Here is a 19,142-nt window from a genome sequence, read left to right as displayed (position 1 = left end):
TCTCCGGTAGAGTTTCCAGAGGCTTTCAGAATCTACGCCAAGAAGCTCTGAAGCTGTTCTTTTCCCGTTTATTTGTCAGCCATCTGTACGTTCCTATACACAAAATGTTCTCTGTCAACATCTTTTATTGGTTTTTCCAACAATATCCCCTCATGGCCCTCACGGTAACGGTAATGCTCAGAAAGCATAGGTGTTCAGGTGAGGTGTGAGGAAGGACTTCGGCTAACGGCTTGTGCTTGGCCTTTAGTGTTGACCCTTTGTATCTGCAGCTGCTCCCCAAGTCACTGCTGTAAGATTCCCTCATTACTCAGCTGAACAAATAAATAAGAATTATGTTACTTTGATTTAATATGCAGTCTAGGAGGGATTCTGTTTCCACAGAGGAAAATGCAAAAAGGTAAACAAAGGATACACTCAGTAATCAAATCTCTCTCCTCTCACTTCTTATGTGTGGGAAAATCATCTTAGTTTTGTATGTGTGTGTGTGTGTGTGTGTGTGTGTGTGTGTGTGTGTGTGTGTGTGTGTGTGTGTGTGTGTGTGTGTGTGTGTGTGTTTGGTTTGCTCACAGCAGTTGAAAGATGATAGAGGGATAACATTTTCAGCATCGTGCCGTTCCATTATAATTAGAGCAAATACAGCAGGAAAATGCAGGCGTGTGCACACACACACAGACTTACACACATGCACACACACAGACACACACACACACACACACACACACATGCAAACACATTTGTACGCTTGCTACAGAGTGAATAAATCCAAAGATAAAAATACTGCTGAAAAGAAAAAAAAAGATCTAACCAACCTTGGCAATGACAAGAAACACCACCCCAATGCATAAATATGAACTGATTTTCGAACAGCCATCATCGCAGTAAACACAATTAATAATCAGTACCAGCTGCTGGCCACATGTTTGCTAATTTATGTCTGTGTGACCGTTGTAATTGCTGAACATGTCTCAACTATGGCCATAAAATGGCCTCCTTGATCAATATGCAGCGGAAGTTGTTTTAAATGAGAATTAAATTGATGCAACTGAACTTTAAATCTCTTCCTTTTAAAATGTTTAAAATCTAATTACCAGGGGACAGAAAACCGACTGCTGATATACTGTGAAAACAGGATTTGAAACTGTTAGAACTGACTTTAAAGCTTTTGTTAAGCTCCATCTTGTCAATTGCCAGATAGAAGCAACGCTGTCTGTCTGGGGGAATTTAATTGGTACCACTGAGCCAGCATAATCAATCACAGAAAAAAAAAAAAAGAAACTTGGATATGGAAGTGTGACCTTGGTCTGGTGCACAAATGGAGAGGCAGCCCAAAGGGGGAAAAAAGCGACAACCACAACTTCCAGTGTGGAAATTTATTTGAATATTGCAGAGAGGTAATGTCAAACAACCACCCTTCACTCAAAGCAGCACCAAAGAGGAAATAGGTTTAATGTTCCACTGGGTTGCCAGTTTAAAGTGAGCAATCCGGTCTGCTTCAGCATTTTGTCACTTATTACTTTTTTTCGCTGAGTAAAAACAGAACAGGAAGGATGGAAGAGGAAGCAGGAGCCAAATTCCTCCTGCAGCAGTCGCAGTACATGGACAGTTTCCCCAGGCGAACACGCAAGTCAGCTCAGTGACTGTGGGCCCCCCTGAGGATGGGGTTTTGTTCACCTTTACCTGTGATGATGTGGCTCTCAGAATCCTCACATGACTTTAAATTATTCAGCTCAACAACACCAGGTATCCTCTCTTTTAGCTCACTCTCCACTTTTTTGAGTTGTGCATTAAATATTGATTTTGTTCAGACTCGGTAAAACATGAACAGGAAGTAGTTACTCTGACAAAATGTAGCCTGTTTAGGCGACGGTGTGAGACTTGGCTATTCAGCTCTGAAATGTATAGGCTACCTGAACAGCAAAATGTGAAAATGTGTCCTGTTCAAAGGCTCTTCAAAGGTTTGAGCCGTTTTTCTGAAACTTCCCAGGTGGGAAATGAGACAGACCATTTCAGGTTTGAAGAGTTTGAGCAGTAGATGTACTGTATTTAATCTCACCTAGTATGTTTTGCTTTGCGGTTCATCAGGATCCGAAGCTGCATCACCTGATTAATCAGAAATGTTAATTGGGTCCATCACTGCACCTGTGATCTGAGTAAAGTCAGGTTAACTAGGCCTTTATCCCATTGTTGTGTTAAAATGTGTTTAAGGCTGGTTTGATACCCTTATTTATTCACCATTTTTCATCCACAAAGTCATTGTTGCCGCTGATGAAAGATTCCTGACGGCCTAATTGCTGCTTTCGAAGCTAATTATGCAAATTTAAGCATGCTGTCAACTTCATAACATTTCAGCGGTGCCACTCTTGTCAGCTTGTGATGGCGCCATCAGTTTGTTAAGCAGCCATCTCTGACTTATACTTTCTAAATCTGCCCATGATGAATCTCAGTGGTCACGATTCACGGGGACTGGATCCAGGGGATTTAGATGCTTTATCTCTGCCACCATACTTTCTTCTAACTTTCATGCTAGTTTCATGGCCTCGGGAATAATTACATCAGATTTTGTATATTGGTAAACAATACACGGGCAAATATGCATCAGCTTTATTCCATAACTTCTAAGATGAGCCTAATGAGTTATTGTTTAATTCTCTTTTTTTTTTTTTTAATTGTGAAAGGGGAATTCATGTTCTTCATATATTACACTCCTGTGACTTGGAACATTATGCTCTTCATTATGCATTCTTTAATGTAGTTTTGCAAGGTCTTTCAGCAGACGATGTTCACTGTCTGGGAGCCAAGCTCTCTGGTTTGGGACTGATATTGATAGTTTATGAAGTTCATTTTAGTGTGGGTTTCCAGGCCAGCATCGTATCAGCCAAATTGTGTTTTTACCTTTCTGGCTGTGTAGTGCAGGCTGTGCATCAATGTGCCATAGCAGAATGCAATTCTGGTTTTGTGCCCTCTAGCTTTGAAAATCAAATATAACTCTTTGGGCTGTGCAGGCCAGAGGAAAAACAAATTGGGAATCTTGAGTGGCATACCCTTTTACTGTGGTAGGTTGACCTTGCAAGGTCTCATGAAGCGCAGACCCCAGCTGTAAAATAAACATCTAAAAGTACAAACCTCTCCCATAAATACCAGACATTAATCTGTCTGAATCCCACTGCGATGGCAGACAGAGCCACCCCCCCCCCCCACCTCACACACAGAAACACAACCCTCTTAAGCTCACTCAAATTTCATCCCTCTCAAGTTTTGCCTTGAGTCTCGTTTTCACTGTCCAGGGATTGAGAGCTGCCATCTGTCTGGGTCATCCGCGCTCGCCTGCAAACTTTTGACTCAGGAGGCTTTTTGATCACACGCAGTCTCTGGGCTTATTGGTATTCAAATAACCCTCACAGGGGATTTTCAAAGCACTGTTAAAAGATGCATTAGCTGAAGAGAAAATGGGATCCTTTTCTCAATTTTACAACTTAATATTTCAATCTGGAAGTTGTTTAGATCAGAACAACAATGTGATTAGCTTTTCATTACCACTTATTAAAGAACTGTGGTAATGGCGGTCCATGGGTTTTATGCAGTCTGTAAACAAATAAAAGTATGTCGCTTCCAGCAGGCTCACAGACTTATACAACATGCATTTCATATTGTAAAAGTTGTGAACATTGGATTTCTGATGCTCTAACTGCCTGTTAGAAACTGACAAACCCCTGGAGGATTATTATTAGTGCTTATTAAATGCTCCAAAAGTAATATTTGGAACTGAAACTTTGGCAAAAATTAAAAAGAAAATGTAACTGGTGCAAAAGTAATTGGTGGACAAAATATGTCTTAGCAAGGCTGAGTGTCTCCAGCCATGCTGGTGGCTCTGTGAGGCCGTACTGAGGCAAAGTGGTGATTTCAGCCAAATGCTGACATCAGCATGCTAAAATGTTCACAGTGACAATGTGAACATGCTGCTGTTCACCATCTTACTAACATTTGCTAATATCAACCCACTGGTGGAACTAGAGGAAAAATGATGGGGTCACCAACATCACTCGGATTTGTGTGGCAAAAACTTTTTTTTTACACAAACTAGAGAAAGAAAAAAAAATCTGACAGTACAGGAATAAAATCATGACATCCCTAAAAATACACTTCAATGTGTGCATGGGGACACATTAAGCGCTGTGTTTTATTGCTACTTGCTACTTTATTGCTACCTGCTGATATAATAGCTATAATTATGATTATGGATGTGATATTTCAACTGGAAGTGTACATCATGTGTTTCATTAGAACACATCACTGCATAAATTGCTGGACATTTTCCTTTCACAAGTATTAGGACACTGATACGATGCCGTTCTTTCTTTTCAGCGCCATTACAACCGATTTCAAAATGGAAGCCAATTAGTCCAATAATCAAAGGAGGAAGACTGTTTCCTCTGCCTCCTCTTCATCGTCTGATATGAAGTCTAATACTTTCTGGATGAGCTCACAGCCTAAATGACTACCTTTAGCTCACTTTCACAATACTTCCACTATAACATTCCACCATTCATTGATGCATAACATGCTGACAATGAAGAATAAATGTATTTTTCTGCAAATTATCTCTTGAGCTCATACTCTGTGTTCTTTTATGCGTCCTACATGCTCTCCGAAGCACGCAGCAGTGCTTTCAACTAAAAAATGAAAGTAGAAAGAGAATGCGCTATGCGTATATCTGGCCACAAGTTAATTATGATTATATAACTGGAATTGAATGTCATTTTGCGACTGTATTTTATTTTAGGTCATCATACAAACATGTTGAGGCCCAAATTAGGTGACACAATATGCTGTTTTCCTGTCAAGATCTCAGCTTTGTATCACGTTCCCCGGGGTTATGGGCCAAAGTATCAACTCAAACTAGAACGTGTAGCAGCAGATAAAAAAGGCCTCGGGTGATGTCACACTGTAGAGAGACACAGTTGGGGACGTTGGCTTTTCTGGGAAAGGAGGAGAAGAAACACTGACCCAGCTATTGTGCCACTGAATCCTACAGGAACAAGGACTAGTTTCATTTTAAACCTGATCAAATGGACAAGAACACGTACTCAGGAGGGACGTGCGTGCATAGCCTTCACTGGAAAGATGCAAAATCATCAGCAGCAGGGTTTCACTTATTTCAGAAATTCATTTACCGTGGGAGGTGAAAAGTAAGAATTGTGGCAGTCCTCTTGTTAATCTACACAAAGCTTACCCAGCACATACATTTCCACTGCTCTGCTCTTCTGCTTTTACACTGTTATTTAACACCAGCTCAACTCTATCTCTAATATGTTGAAAATTAAAGGCCTCAGGTGATGTCAAAGGCTATTGAGAGTATGTGTCTGAAGACTCTGACAGTTTGTGCCTGCGCAGCAGAAACTCTGCGACCTGACTTCCAGCATTATTACCGGGGGATTTGTGTCCTGGGACGTGTGTATCTATAAAAGAACAAACAATAGGCTTTGTGAAAACTCATTCACGACCAGGGTCAGGTACAGTAAGGTAGCACAGCAGATGGGCTATGAAATAAGTTTTATAGCCATAAAATGCTGCATTAGTTCACGAAGGCCTCCTGCTTGGTGCATTGTAGCCTTCAGATCCAGGATGAACTGGATTATTAAGCTAAGTGATAATGATGTGAAGTTCATTGCAATTAAAGCTGCTGTGTGCAGCATTTTTAAACAACAACATATGTTGACTTTTTGTGGTCACACCTTGGTCTAAAACTATTTTCTCTTTTTCTTTACTTTTTTTTCTTCACTGAATGTAAACATTTTTCTGTTTGAGTTTCACTCGTTCATTTTGTTCCTTTTGCTGAGAAAAATAAACTGCTTCTTCCTCCCCTTTTGGGCCCTAAAGCAATCTCCTCTGGACACATCATCAGTGATGTTCTTGGAATCAGGATGTTTCGGGTCTTTTAACACCATACACCCTCCTCCAGGTGACCTAGCCAGGGCTGATCAGACCCCAGGTACTCATGACATACAGCTTGCTTGGTGGACTCAGACACAAGGACAACGTCTGGTCTCAGGGTAGAGGCTGCAATATGGCTGGGGAGCTTCCAAACTCCAACAACAGCTGCCAGTCCCCTTGCTGAGGTCAGAATGCCTGCAGATGTTTTTTGAGCGGGTTTTGGCTGCTCCCCAGCTCTGACAAAGGCGATGGCCCGCTTGGAGGGTTGGTACCGTTTTGCCCTGTCAGCCCCTGCCCTGACGGCTGCAGTGATGGTCTTCAGGACCTGATCATGCCTCAGTACGTACAGTCCCTCTCCAAGTGCCTTTGTGCAACAGCTGAGGATGTGTTGTCCTCAGCTGCTAGTTTGGAGCACAGTGGGCACGCTGGTGACTCTGCTTTGCCCCATGTGTGCAGATTTGATGAGCTTGGAAGCACATTGTACACTGCCTGGATGGGAAATTGGATGCAGTGTGGCTCGGCTTTCCAAAGCTCAGCGCAGGTCAATTTCCTGCATTCTCCCATCTTGTCTGCGTTTAGCAAACTCACAGCAAATCTGGCTGCAGAGGGCAGAACAGATTGACTTCATGATGACACGACATCATGGTGTCAAAACAAATCTTTATCTGATTTATTGAAATAAGACACATTTTTAAAAAAGCGTGCATTTACCTGAGACTACAGCGCAGGTGGGTGACATGAGCACTGAAATACTTCGTCAATAATTCCAACTGTTACCCAGAACACAAACCACATGTGATTATGTTTTAAGTTTTCTCCTTAACATTATGGACTTGTGTTTATGTCCCTCCTGGGCTGTGAGCTGTGTAATAAATATGAATAATGAATCGAGAAGATCGATACCACTCATATATCTGTACTCTAAACAGGCAGCAAACAGTCTCCAGTGTTTTGTCGACTAGCAATCCATCCTGATCTCCTCCCCACTTTGTCGCTTTATAACGTCGCCTCACTTCTGTCTTTGTTCCCTTCACAATCACCCTCAACCGTAAACACGTTGTTTTGCGCCATTTGCTGAAGAGACTAACGCTGTCTCACACACTCAACAATAAAACTTAACTGCGGGTCATAATTCACCGGTTTCTGGTAATGACCATCATCTCTTAAAAATAACATCTTTGTTTTATGAGATATTGTCAAACTATGTTGTGCCATCTCAAAAATTCCAGAAATATCACCAGAAAAAAAGGCATTTGTGGACATGTTTTAGATTTTCTCCCTAATATTACTGACTCCTGGTCATGTTCCTGTTGGCACGATTGACCACAGTGAGCTGAGCACAGCATTCTGGCCCAAAGATAGATGTCACAGTGCATTAAGGTACTAATGACTCAGTAGAAAGGACAGGCACTAGCAATTAGAGGTACTGTATGTGTGGATCTGGAAAAGCACAGGCTCTGAGTTATACTGTGTAGAGGAAGGAGAATAGAGAGGACTGAATTAGGTACTGGGACCTGTGCTTGAAACGCTGGCATTGGGGATGTAGTGGAGTAATGACTGCTGTTTCTGACAACAGATAAAAAAAGGAAAAAATAAATTGAGGTGGAAATATAGAGGAAACAGGGTTTATAGAATGCCCCTGTGGTAAACCCTCGAAAAAGGATTTTGTGGTTTCCACAGGTGAGAGGCCTGTTCATAGTTCTCTCCCCCTTTCTCTTGCTGTTATTTAAAAAAAAAAATCCATCACATAAGAGTTTTGCCAATTTCCTATATGACAACATTGTTTCTAAAACTGGGTGATTCGAGGTATAAGCATCTACTGTGGTTAAGTAAAGGAAATAGATTCTGTGGGAGAGAGCGAAAGAAAAAGGAACTTTGTGGAGGCCGGTTATTTGCATAAACTCATGCAAAGTATAACATTGTAGGTGGCTTATATGAATATGTATCACCACCATAAAAACAAGAAATGCATTCACTTCTCAGTCTACAAGCTATTTCCGTCGGCAGACTGCAGTATTGTAAATGCAAGAACTTTTCTTGTTACCCTGATGCACAGATTTTCCCTTGGGATCAATTCAGTGTTTGTCTATTTGTACAAATAAGAACAGCTAATGGTTTTTGGAGACCTGCATCACGGTTAAAGAAATGCATGCATGCAAATCCTAATGTATCCTGTGTGATTTTATTTATTTATTTTTCCTGATAATAAATAAATAAAAAAATGAATGTTATCCTGATTTTTCCCATAATTTTAATGACAGCAACAGCTGATTCTGCACAGACAGACGTGGGAGTGGACCATATACATGGACTTGCTGATTCATGTGTTGTGGAAGAGCTGCTGGTTGCAACACGTATTTAAGGTCATGCCTCAGAAACCTCAGGATTACTATTAGATTTTAACATCTGTATGTACTTCCAGCTCTGCTTCATGTGACATGCGGAAAACATCTAACAGGAAAACCCAATCATCCAGAGGCTGTGATGAATGACGCTTTCTGAGCTGCGCTGAGAAAAGCGGCACACTCACACATGAACCAAGGTGACAACAGTTTGATCCATAAGTCTTGGAAAAGCTTCAGCATTGACATTTAAAGTCATGGCTCGTAGGTGTTAAACCTCCTGCTAGGTGAACATAAATAAGTGTGGTAATATGTCAGAATCCAAAGCAATATTTATCATGCCATTGGTCCGCTGTTTGCTCTCAAAGTGATTTTGCAACTCATACATCAGACCAGTTGTGTCTCTGGAGCATGAAAGCTTCACCGCATGCTGTCAACAAACTGCAAGCTAATTGCTATTGGCTCAGCTAGTGGAAGAAGAAAGAAGAGTGGAGCCAACTTTGTTTGTCTCTGTTTGTTTTTCTTCAACTTGCATACAACGCCTCGAGCAAAACTAAAAATCTATCCCTGCAATGATTTCCTGTGATCAGACATGGTCAGCATTGTGCCCTGGATCAGCTCTCCTAAAGCTGGAGGCTCTAATACCATGATCAAGATAAAGCAGGGAGCTAGTCCTCTGACAGCAGATTGGAGAATGTTTTCTTTTCTGCTGGGACCCGAAACAGAAACTGTACTCATTTCTAAAAACATCATGAATGTATCGTTCGTTGATTTCACTTCAGGGAGTCTCTTGAGCCCAGGACGCAGTGTTTCTCAGGATAGTTATTTAACATGTTTGTGACACTATGCAGATCTTTAATATTCTAAGATTACAAATGCCAAGATTCATGAACTGTGTTCCAAGACTCCTGAAGCATCTAGCGTGTCCTAAAGGACTGTGAGAAACCCTGAAATGTTTATGGCAAACACTAGCCAACTGCAAAATTGGCGAAAGCAATGCCCTGCCCTGCTGGCTATCTCCACAGGTACATCTCCAGCTGATCCAGAACATGTCAGCCCATTTGCTCTTCAACTTGTCCAAATATTTGTGTCACACCACTCCTGACCCCCCCAGGATCAAGATCCTGATGCTAACACAAAGCCAACAATGGGCTGCCACCTGTCTACCTCCAGGCAAAAGTGAAACCTCGTGCTGCAGTTGGATCTCTCCAGTCGCTCGCCTGGAGACAGCTGCTCACAAAGGTCTTTAGAAAGAAATGCGTCAGGAGTATTATCTGTTCTTGCACCCCAGTGGTGGAACAAGCTCCTGGCAGAGATCGGAACCAGACAATCCCTTGTGGCCTTAAAAAAGAACACTAAATACCCACATCTACAAAAAGTTTGTAGAGTTTTTGTACTTCACTTTAGCCAGCAGCAGCACTGGGATGATCTGATTTCTACCAAATGTTCCCTGACTTGATCTGATTTATGGTTCCTGTGCACATAAGAGCCAGATGCTGTAAATGTCAGTGTAAACTGTGATTTTACTGTATATCACTAAAATACATGCAGTTATTTCTTATGCTCTTTGCAGCATCGAATTTATGATGGACTTTGATGCTCCACACACAGAACATGGAATTAACAACATAATTGTGGTTGTTTTTAACATGGTTCACTGTAAGAAAAGACTGTGAAAGTAAGAAAATAAAAAAATAAAATAAAATAACGACACATGAAAAAAGCAAAGCCAGTGATTTGCTTTGTGTTTTCAGCTGAGTCCGCAACAGAAAGATGAAATGAAGACACACAAAAGGAGAACAGAACAAAGGGGCAAATAGTTGCTTCTCATAGTTTCACACAGTTTTATGTTTAAGACAAATGTAACTCTGATTATCTAAACAAACAATGCAGAACTATAGAGCTGAATGAATATATACAGAATATACAGTGTTGCTCGGATTCTTGCATAGCATTTCAATTATACAGAAGGTCTTATGGTGATGATGCCTAGAGGCCCGCTCATTCTGAAGCTATCAAAATGAAGTGCCAACGATGTTTGGGCCCTTGGCATCTCTTTTCCTTGTGAGAAACATGTGCATTTCGAGCCATATCACCCTAATCCCCCAGCAAATAGAAGATGACACATTGTTGTTCCCACTGTGAATAATAATTAGCCGCTGGCAGCCACAAACAACGGAAATAATAATTTGCAAATCAGATTTAAATGGGTGTCACTACTGCATCTTCATCATTACTTCCGCAACAAGTGTGTACACCTAGGGCTTCAATAATGCTTTATTTCTTTATATTATTAACTGAATCCCTCCCCCTCACAATTCAAAACATAAACTGTGTTCAATAACGTTGTTGCTTAGCTGAGGCTATACAACTGTCAGTGTGCAGAGCTCTGAAAAAACACACCTGCAGCAACTAAACAAGCTTCTGCTTCCATTTGTATGGAGCGGGGATGGAGGGAGGGGGCTGGGGGGGTTCTCTTGTTACTGGAGGGAAGAAAAGGATGGATGCCTTGTGCTGCCACTCTGAGGGTGAGAGGAAAATGCTTTGGGGCTTTTCACACACTCTCCCATTACCAGAGAAGCCACTGTACAGTAGATTGTGCTCTGTTTGTGACACTGCCGCACTCCTGACTGTCACAGTGCGAACTTTTGGTTTTGTGCTGCTTTCAGATCTTGATGCAGAACCAAAACGCCACAGTACAACAGAATCACTGGAGATGAATTATATTGAATGGGTAAACAGAGAGCACACTGTAGCTCAGCATTGGCATTGAGGTGCAAATTAAGCTGAAGAGAACCGTGGTTCCTTTGTAGCAAACATAAACATGCTCGATGTTAATTTGCACTGTTCAAACTTTCTCTCACATGACCTTATCAGCAATTCCAACCTCTGCAAGCAAATCATTAGTCCTCAGAGTGAAATGGGATGAACAACTGATTTTGACCAATTGAAACAGCCCCAGCTGTGCATCCTTGCCCCGGTTCCCCTGCTGCTCAGCTGAAACTCATTTCAATTAGGATTGTGGCTGGCAGAGCTAATCATACATCACTTTTTAAATGAACTACGTTTCTGAGAGGCTGCGGAGCTTGAATGAGGTGACGGTGTCTCGGGAAGAGAGGCTTAAATAGAAAAATGCAAATATGAGAGTGAGCAGACATCTCGATTTTGCATTTCACCCCCCTCTCCCCCAATTGTATCGTTTGATTAGTCCATCCAATCACCTTGGCCCGTGGGTGACAGACGCCCACCCTCTTGAGCCAGCAAACTCACACGCTGTACAGACCGAAGCTAATTAAAAACAGCCGTGCAATGACTGAGATTACCATATGTCACATTAGTTGTTTGCTGCTGCAGGTATCATAGTGATTCTAATTTAAGCTTAGTGCAAGCATATCCCTACGAAAAACCTTACTTTACTTTATTATCAAGAGAAATTATCATATATTCCAGGTGTGTATCTGTGAGGAGCTGAAGATGGAGAGAGATGGAGCCTTCCTGATTGTGACACAGAGGTGAACGCAGCATCAAGATGTAGGAAAGTTTCCCTTACAGCCCTTTGAAGTTTGGGGGAACTGTGGGACCAGCACTGGAAGCAAATTCTCTCTCTTTTTTTTTTTGTCGCTAAGAGCAGCCACACTCTTAAGATACAAACATGAAAGCAAATAGAGCCGAGGGGGAACAGAACACTGTTATTGTACCGGGCTGGGTTCTTGTCAGCCTATTGAGTTGTTTACATCTACAAATTTTGACAAAAGCTTGTGTCCTCAAACACTGGCAGCCTGCCACATGACCTGTAGCGAGGAGGAGGCAGAGGAGGAACAGCAGGATGCCGTGAAAAGCTGGAAGCAGGCTTTGAACCATGTCCTTTAGGATTATTGCAATGATAATGATAAGGGATCATATCATTATCTGTAATAGCTTGAAACTAACATTATCACATTTACATAGACTATAAATAAATATCAAACAAATTAGTGTCTATTTTGTACTTTCTGCCTTCTCTCTGGATTTTTCGATTTGCTTGTATTTGATTAGCAACCTACCATTGTTTGGCATTTTTGGCAGAAATGTGTTTTTTTATTTCTGGTATCAGGAGTAGAGCTGGCTAATTACCATGTGAACGACAAACGACAAAAGAGAACAAAGAAAATCAAAACAGAACTCCTACTCAAATTAAAAATGTAGATGTACTGAGAGCTGCTTGACTGACAAGCTATCTCTTGTACTGAGAATTAAATTGCTGTGATGATTTTGCGAGACACAAGGCAAATATGTCGAATGAATGTGTGTCTTATTAACGTTCTAGCTTTAAGGTAGGGAAGTCATCTTCTTCCACACTATCTGACAGTATCATATCAGCTTGTTCCAGCCTTCACTGTCAGTAGTCTCTTTCTGAGCCTTTTGCTCGCTCGCCACATAAAACCAAGTAATGTAACACTGTCCAATTTTATATGATTAATAAAGTTAAATAACATCCAGGTTAAAATCAGTTCAAAATGACAGGTGGTGCTGTTGAAGGGGTACTTGTACTCATCTCATAGGGCTGTGGGAGTACATCAGACACATAAGGTTGGGGACCGCTGCTCTGCACCATCCGTGCACTGGGACTATAAAAATCAAACTGCTTAATCCATTTTGAATTTATGTCGCTGTCACTTTGCCTCTCATCTCCTCTTTTTTCTTTGTCATAAGCTACTGTAGGACACTTCACAATATCATCACTTGGCCATCTTAAGAGACAAGCAGCAGACGCTGGTAGACAAATCAGATGACAGATTTTAGTAATCAAACCACAGGCAAAACCAGCGGTCAATATTTGTGGCAGAGTGCCACGCTGACAGTCTGCAGGCGGGCAAACATAATGATGTGGAACTGTGTTAGTAAGAGCAGTGTCATCAGAAATTATTCTGCATTTGTATAAATCTCACATAATCTAAGCCGTCCTTTATTTTTTTTTAAATTCATTTTGCTTACTCGCCATCTGATATTGTTTGCCAAATATGCATGGCAACTGGAGTCTCCAGACTGCAGCTGAGTGTGGCCCACACAAGCAGGCAACCTGGCTAATATAGATCATCATCAGGGTGACAAATGAGCCGCACTGAGCGGAGCTTTATTTTTTTTGTGTTGGCCTCCCTGTGCAGGTTATGCTGCTAGACACAAACGTCCCAAAACTAACCACAAGACAGGCTTGAGATGCTGGAGCTGGAATCTGAAGCTATCAGACATCTCACAGCCATGTAATCAATTCTCTGGATGACTAAATCATGCATGCTAATTTGTGTGGAGAGGACAAAATGTACAGAGAGGGGTGCAGCTGATGTATATTATCACAGTGGAGCAAAGTGTGATTTTCTCTGAAAGCATCTGGCAGCTTCTTAAAGGCTGCGGCAACAAACTATATTTCCCCTCTGGGCTTGTTTTCATGACGGGGGGGAATGAGGGACAACAAGCAGTTTAAGATTATATAATTGACACTGCATGCTTGAGGTTTCTTTCTCACAAGGCAATAATATTTTAAGATTAAATACAAAAGTAGAAAGTCCTTCATTTCATGTACCACAAAGAAAATCTCCTTGTGGGTATAAATGGAAAAGTGTGACTCCATTTAACTCCAGTTTAGAATTTCTCAGTAAATTAGCAATTAAAAACTAATGCAAATTTCACCATGTTTTCATGATTATGAGGACGACATACTGTCGTAGTAAAAATATTTTACATTGTTATGTCTCCTGCTCCTGGGTTAAAAACTGGCGTTCCTAGGGAGCACAATGAGACAGATAATGTCCTATGCTTGAATAATGCATATTCATGGCCTGGATACTGAAAAGTATGAGTTGAAGCTCAATATGCTTTAATGAGCTAGGTTCCTCGGGTGAGCCACTAAATTTCTTATTTGAGTTCCAGAGAGAAAAGGTTAAAGGAGCTGGAGAGAAACAAAGGAGAGAGCGATGGTGTGTAGACAGCAGGTGAAAGCTCCTGCCAGGTCACAGCCACAAAATGCTCCCTTTTTCTGTGTGGATCACAGTTTCACATTGTATGCATAAGGACATAAGGGGGTCTTTCTTTCTTTCTCTCTCTCTCTTTTTTTTTTTTTTTGCATAATTCACACAGTATCCGTTTCCATGCAGAAAATTAATATTGCAATATATTCGTATTTTATTCAGGTTATTTGCTGAGTTAATTGAGCTATGGGAGAGTCCTCAGAGGACAATGAGTTTCAGCTAATCCCATCTTATTATATCTAACCTCACAGCCTGCTTTAATTAACAGAGCTGCTTGGATTATGTTCTAATTATGCACGTGTCAGTTTGACTCTGATGACTTCCGTTCTCGATAAAAAACATAAAGTCTTTGATTATGATCAAAACTTCAAATATACAGAAAGAAAAATTCTGCTATACAGAAGCAGAAGGTATAAAAAAGTTTTTTTGTTCGTGTTCTCTGTCTGAGGTGCTGGAACATCCTCAAGGGGTCAGTAAACGTTGTGGAGCCCGGATTCGTCGCAAATCTTTCTAATCTAACCTTTCTTATTGTTATTAAGAATATATTTAACACGTAGCAGTCCCTTGTTTTCCCCTCGTCACATTGAACCGCCCGCCCTCCGGGTCTGCTTCCGGCAGCACTAAGTGATCTCGGATCTTTTCAAGTATGCTTCATTTCATTCGCAGCACAACAAGCGGTCCGCCGTCCGCAGAGAGGAGCAGTGTCTCACCGCACTAAGTTAATAAAACAGCATCAAGTGTGTGACAGCGATTGTGTTGTCATTGCGCGTACATCCCCTGCTGTCCCGCTTTTACAGTAATGAGCAAGGACTTTCTTTCTTCATCCCCTTAAAGGCAAAATCACATCTAATAATAGAGGAGATTCCAGATGGGTTTCTCCCCACTTCTTTTATTTCCTCTTTACTTTCAGCCTACCTCCTTCCTGTTTACACACCTTCTTGCCTTACTTTTCTGTGTTTGCATCTTAGCTCTTGGTATATCATCCAGAGCATGGTGGCCGTAAGCTACTGCATCTGCCATGTCTCATTTCCTACAGTGTGCAGTTGTTCCTCCACTAATGTACGTGAATCATGTAAAATGCATTTGTGCTCCTCTCAGGAGAAGCTGGACTGACTCTTAACATCACAGGACATTTTATAAAACACATGATCCCCATGAGCATTTATTGCAAATGGATGATGGCCAGCCACTGACCTCTTGAGCTGCTTTCCGTGTCGATTAATCTCCATGTCAGTGTTTAAAACTATAAACCTTGAGATTGCATTTCGCCAAGTCAACCTGTACTTAAGACGGCATATATCTTCTCGACTGTAAGTGCAGTTTCTAAAAACAAATTTTCTTGGAAGGATCTCAGGTTATATATTCCGAACTGTGTTTTGCAAGCGAGTGCCATTTTTTTAAAGATAAACTGCTGCGCTTGGACTTGTCAATTCCTTTCGAATGATCTTTTTTTGACTTCAAAGGAAGAGAAAGTGGAAAGACGTGTTGGAGTTCGAGACTGCGTTGTCTTTTTTTTTTTGGCTGTCAGATGCCTGGTAAAACAATGACTGCAGACACCAGCCACCTCTTGAAGAACACACACATTTTGTTCTGGTGAATCAATTATTGATGGCTCGATCTTACTGGTGCTGGAGAAATGTATGATCAAGGTGCACTAGAAAGGCTTAAGTTTAGAAAGTTGCAGCACACAGTAAGACCCAGAACATCTACTACTGCACAGCATATTTTGTGCTTCCGACTTCAAAAGTGTTGCAGTTTATCTCACAGTAGGCATTTCTGTCCTACTTCAAATATAAATTTACCCCTCTGAGCTATGCATCAGGAAACATCAGCTTCATCTGGTTGTCTGCTTGATTACTAGCACAAAGGGAACTCTTTGTACCAAACAGTAGGGCTTTTCACTAAAATAAAGTTCCCTCACCAAATGTGATGTTCTGAAAAGTGACATAAGAGTGGGCACAGGTCCAAATTTACTCTAGGCACATTGTCCATGCAATTATTTTTACAGTGCAGCAGCACTGCACACGCAACTGCCTACGCCAGCCGTGGACACACTGAACAAGCAGCTGAGAGATAATATCAGGTCTTTTCTTTGACATCTGGACTTTTCTTCAAAGGTAAAGTAAATGAAACTATCATTGAGTCAGGTGAGCGCTTGGGCTGATATTCAGAGATGAGAAAGAGCAGACTGAAAACAGCTGAAGGGATCCTCCTGACCTGATACTGAAGCCACCAGAGAATTATAAAAAGAAGTTTCCACTGGCTGTGGATATGGTATTTCTGTCTTTTTTATATTATTATTATTTTTTATCTGCATCAAACAATTACGTGTTTTGTTTTGCTGTTCTGCCTCAAATGTCAGATGAGGATGGTTTGATCCCTGTACACTTCACACACACACACACACACACACACCCACACACACACACACACACACACACACAAACAATCAATAAGTAAAGAACTCATGAAGCAGTTTAGAAAAGAATGCACTCGGGCTTTAGAAAGATAGACAGACATGACACTGAGTTTTATAGAGAATATACTCAGAGGTAATAGTGAGTAAGGATAAATCTAACCTTTAAAACTTGAGTCAGTATTCTTTTTCAGTCCTCATTATACAACTGTAATGGGTGGTGGAGAGCAGCCAGTTGGAGAGGTCAGATGCTGCAGCAGCTGAGCCTGATGGCTCTGCATGTTGAAATCTGGCAGAGGGATATTTTATTTGAAGGGCACTTGTCCTGACTGAGTACCAGTGGTGGCCTGTGTCATACTAGAGACCCTGACACAGAATGACAGCAGGACACCACGGTGACATAATCCCACATAATCATCACGATAAAAGAACTTTTAGGAGAAAAACTGCTGCGATGCAGGCGTCATATGGATGCAATTAAATACATTTACCCAAGAACTGTACCTGAGGGATTTTTGCTGTTAAATGCCCTTGAATGCATCAGGAATAATGATCTGATAATATGAATGTGACTTTTTTTTTTTTACCTTTGATACCGCAGGTATTCGCTTATAATAATTCTACAAGTGTTCATTTGACTTAACTTTTACTCCAATGTGAGAATGTGTTGTAAAACATAGACAAGTCTCATTCATAAAACAGGTTGTGCTGGGCTTCTGTTCAGAGCATCCTTGACTTTAACCACATAAAAACTCTCTCTTCTTTCTTTCTTTCTTTCTTTCTTTCTACCACAATATAAAAAACTGTCATTATAACAGTGGTATTCTTTCCACCAGCAGCAGTGATGACATGCAACAACAGAGACTGTCAAATGTCTCAGCTGTCAAAAAACTAATCTTTCACTTCAGTTTTTTGTGAAAGTCAGCGGTAACACAGCTAGAACATAATTCCTGTTCTGATTGCACAGGAGGTCAAACTAACGATTATTTTCCCAGCAAGCGACAGTGACAGAGTTGCTTAAGATTGTAAGAGAGCTCTCCAGCAGCGTAAAGATCCTCCAATTTCTCTTACATTCCTCAAAGTGACGTATACATTGCTGTTTAAGGTGACATAAATGCCTCAGCCAGCAATATCCGGCTTGTGCATCTTCCTACTCCCACTCCACCCCCTCCAGCCCAGCAGAGGATTTTAACGGCCAAGTCGGCGACATGTATCAAACCAAGCAGAATTGAAGCAGCCCGACACGCTTGACATTGATATTCATGGCGATCACGCGGGTCATTTAGGCCCGTAGTCGGGGGAATTATGCAGAAAGTGCAGAGTGAGGCAGATTTGTCAGACTAGGGAGCGTCTGGGACCAGAAGATGCCCTTGGATCGTGCCCTTTAGTGGACTCCAGCACAGTGACAGGAGTGTGTCTGTGTGCGTATGTGCATGTCTCTGCGTGCATGCTCGCAGACACGTGCCAATTTGTCATCGTCTCAATATGTCTTCGTGCTGATGAAGGCCTCATAGACCAAAATATCAGCAGCTCCTCATGAATATGTAAACAGTGAGATGAGGACGGCCACTCGAAGTAGTTTGAAGAATGTGCCCTTGTCGGAACATCTTTACAAAGCAAATCATACAGTGTCTCTCGTTTAAGTATGTTGCATCTAATAATGAATAAACACAGAACCTGGTGCACTAAAGCTCTGACAAACAGGAGCGACAACCACACACACACACACACACACACACAAAGAGGGAATCCTGCAGAAAATGTACAGCAACACAACAAAACTGTAAGACTACTTTTTTCTTTTACTTCCCAAACTTTTCCCCGCCGCTGAAGCACATCCTTAAATTTGATGCAAAACGTCAGATGGTTTTTGTGAAAAATAGTGAAATTTGCATATTATGCTTGACAGAGTCATCCTATCTCTCAGCAGAAATGTATCAGCAATGCTGCAGTGGGGAGCAAATGGAAGCGATTCCAGTCACCACAGTCTGCTCATGTCATTCTCTATCTAGGTCACACAAACTGGGAGACTGGCGATGCTAAATGGCATCATTACTCCACTAAGTGCTCAACCCCTTTGACTTTTTGTGCATTTCTGTTGTACTTTTCAAAATGCTTTTTATTTAGGATGGCAATTTGCAGAGCTGCAGAATAAAAAAGAGGATGAAGCAAGTGGGACACGAAGTCTGGGTCTGATCTGAGGTTCTCGGGGCTTTGCACTATTATCAGAAGATCAAACATCACATTCTTTGATCTGGTGTGATCTGGGGAGACTCTCAAGTGAGGTCATCAAGACCACAGAGGATGGCTGATATCAAAGTGATTGGGTTATGAATGGGAGCACAGTCTTCACAGGAAATACCAAAGTGGGGTGGATTCACGCCTCTGAAGAATTCCCCAAAAAAATCTGGCAAAGCCAAAATGCTACTGATGTCACTGAGCTTTATT

The sequence above is a fragment of the Toxotes jaculatrix genome, chromosome 24 (genome assembly GCF_017976425.1).
Source record: "Toxotes jaculatrix isolate fToxJac2 chromosome 24, fToxJac2.pri, whole genome shotgun sequence".
Taxonomy (NCBI): domain Eukaryota; kingdom Metazoa; phylum Chordata; class Actinopteri; family Toxotidae; genus Toxotes; species Toxotes jaculatrix.
This window is presented reverse-complemented; position numbering follows the sequence as displayed.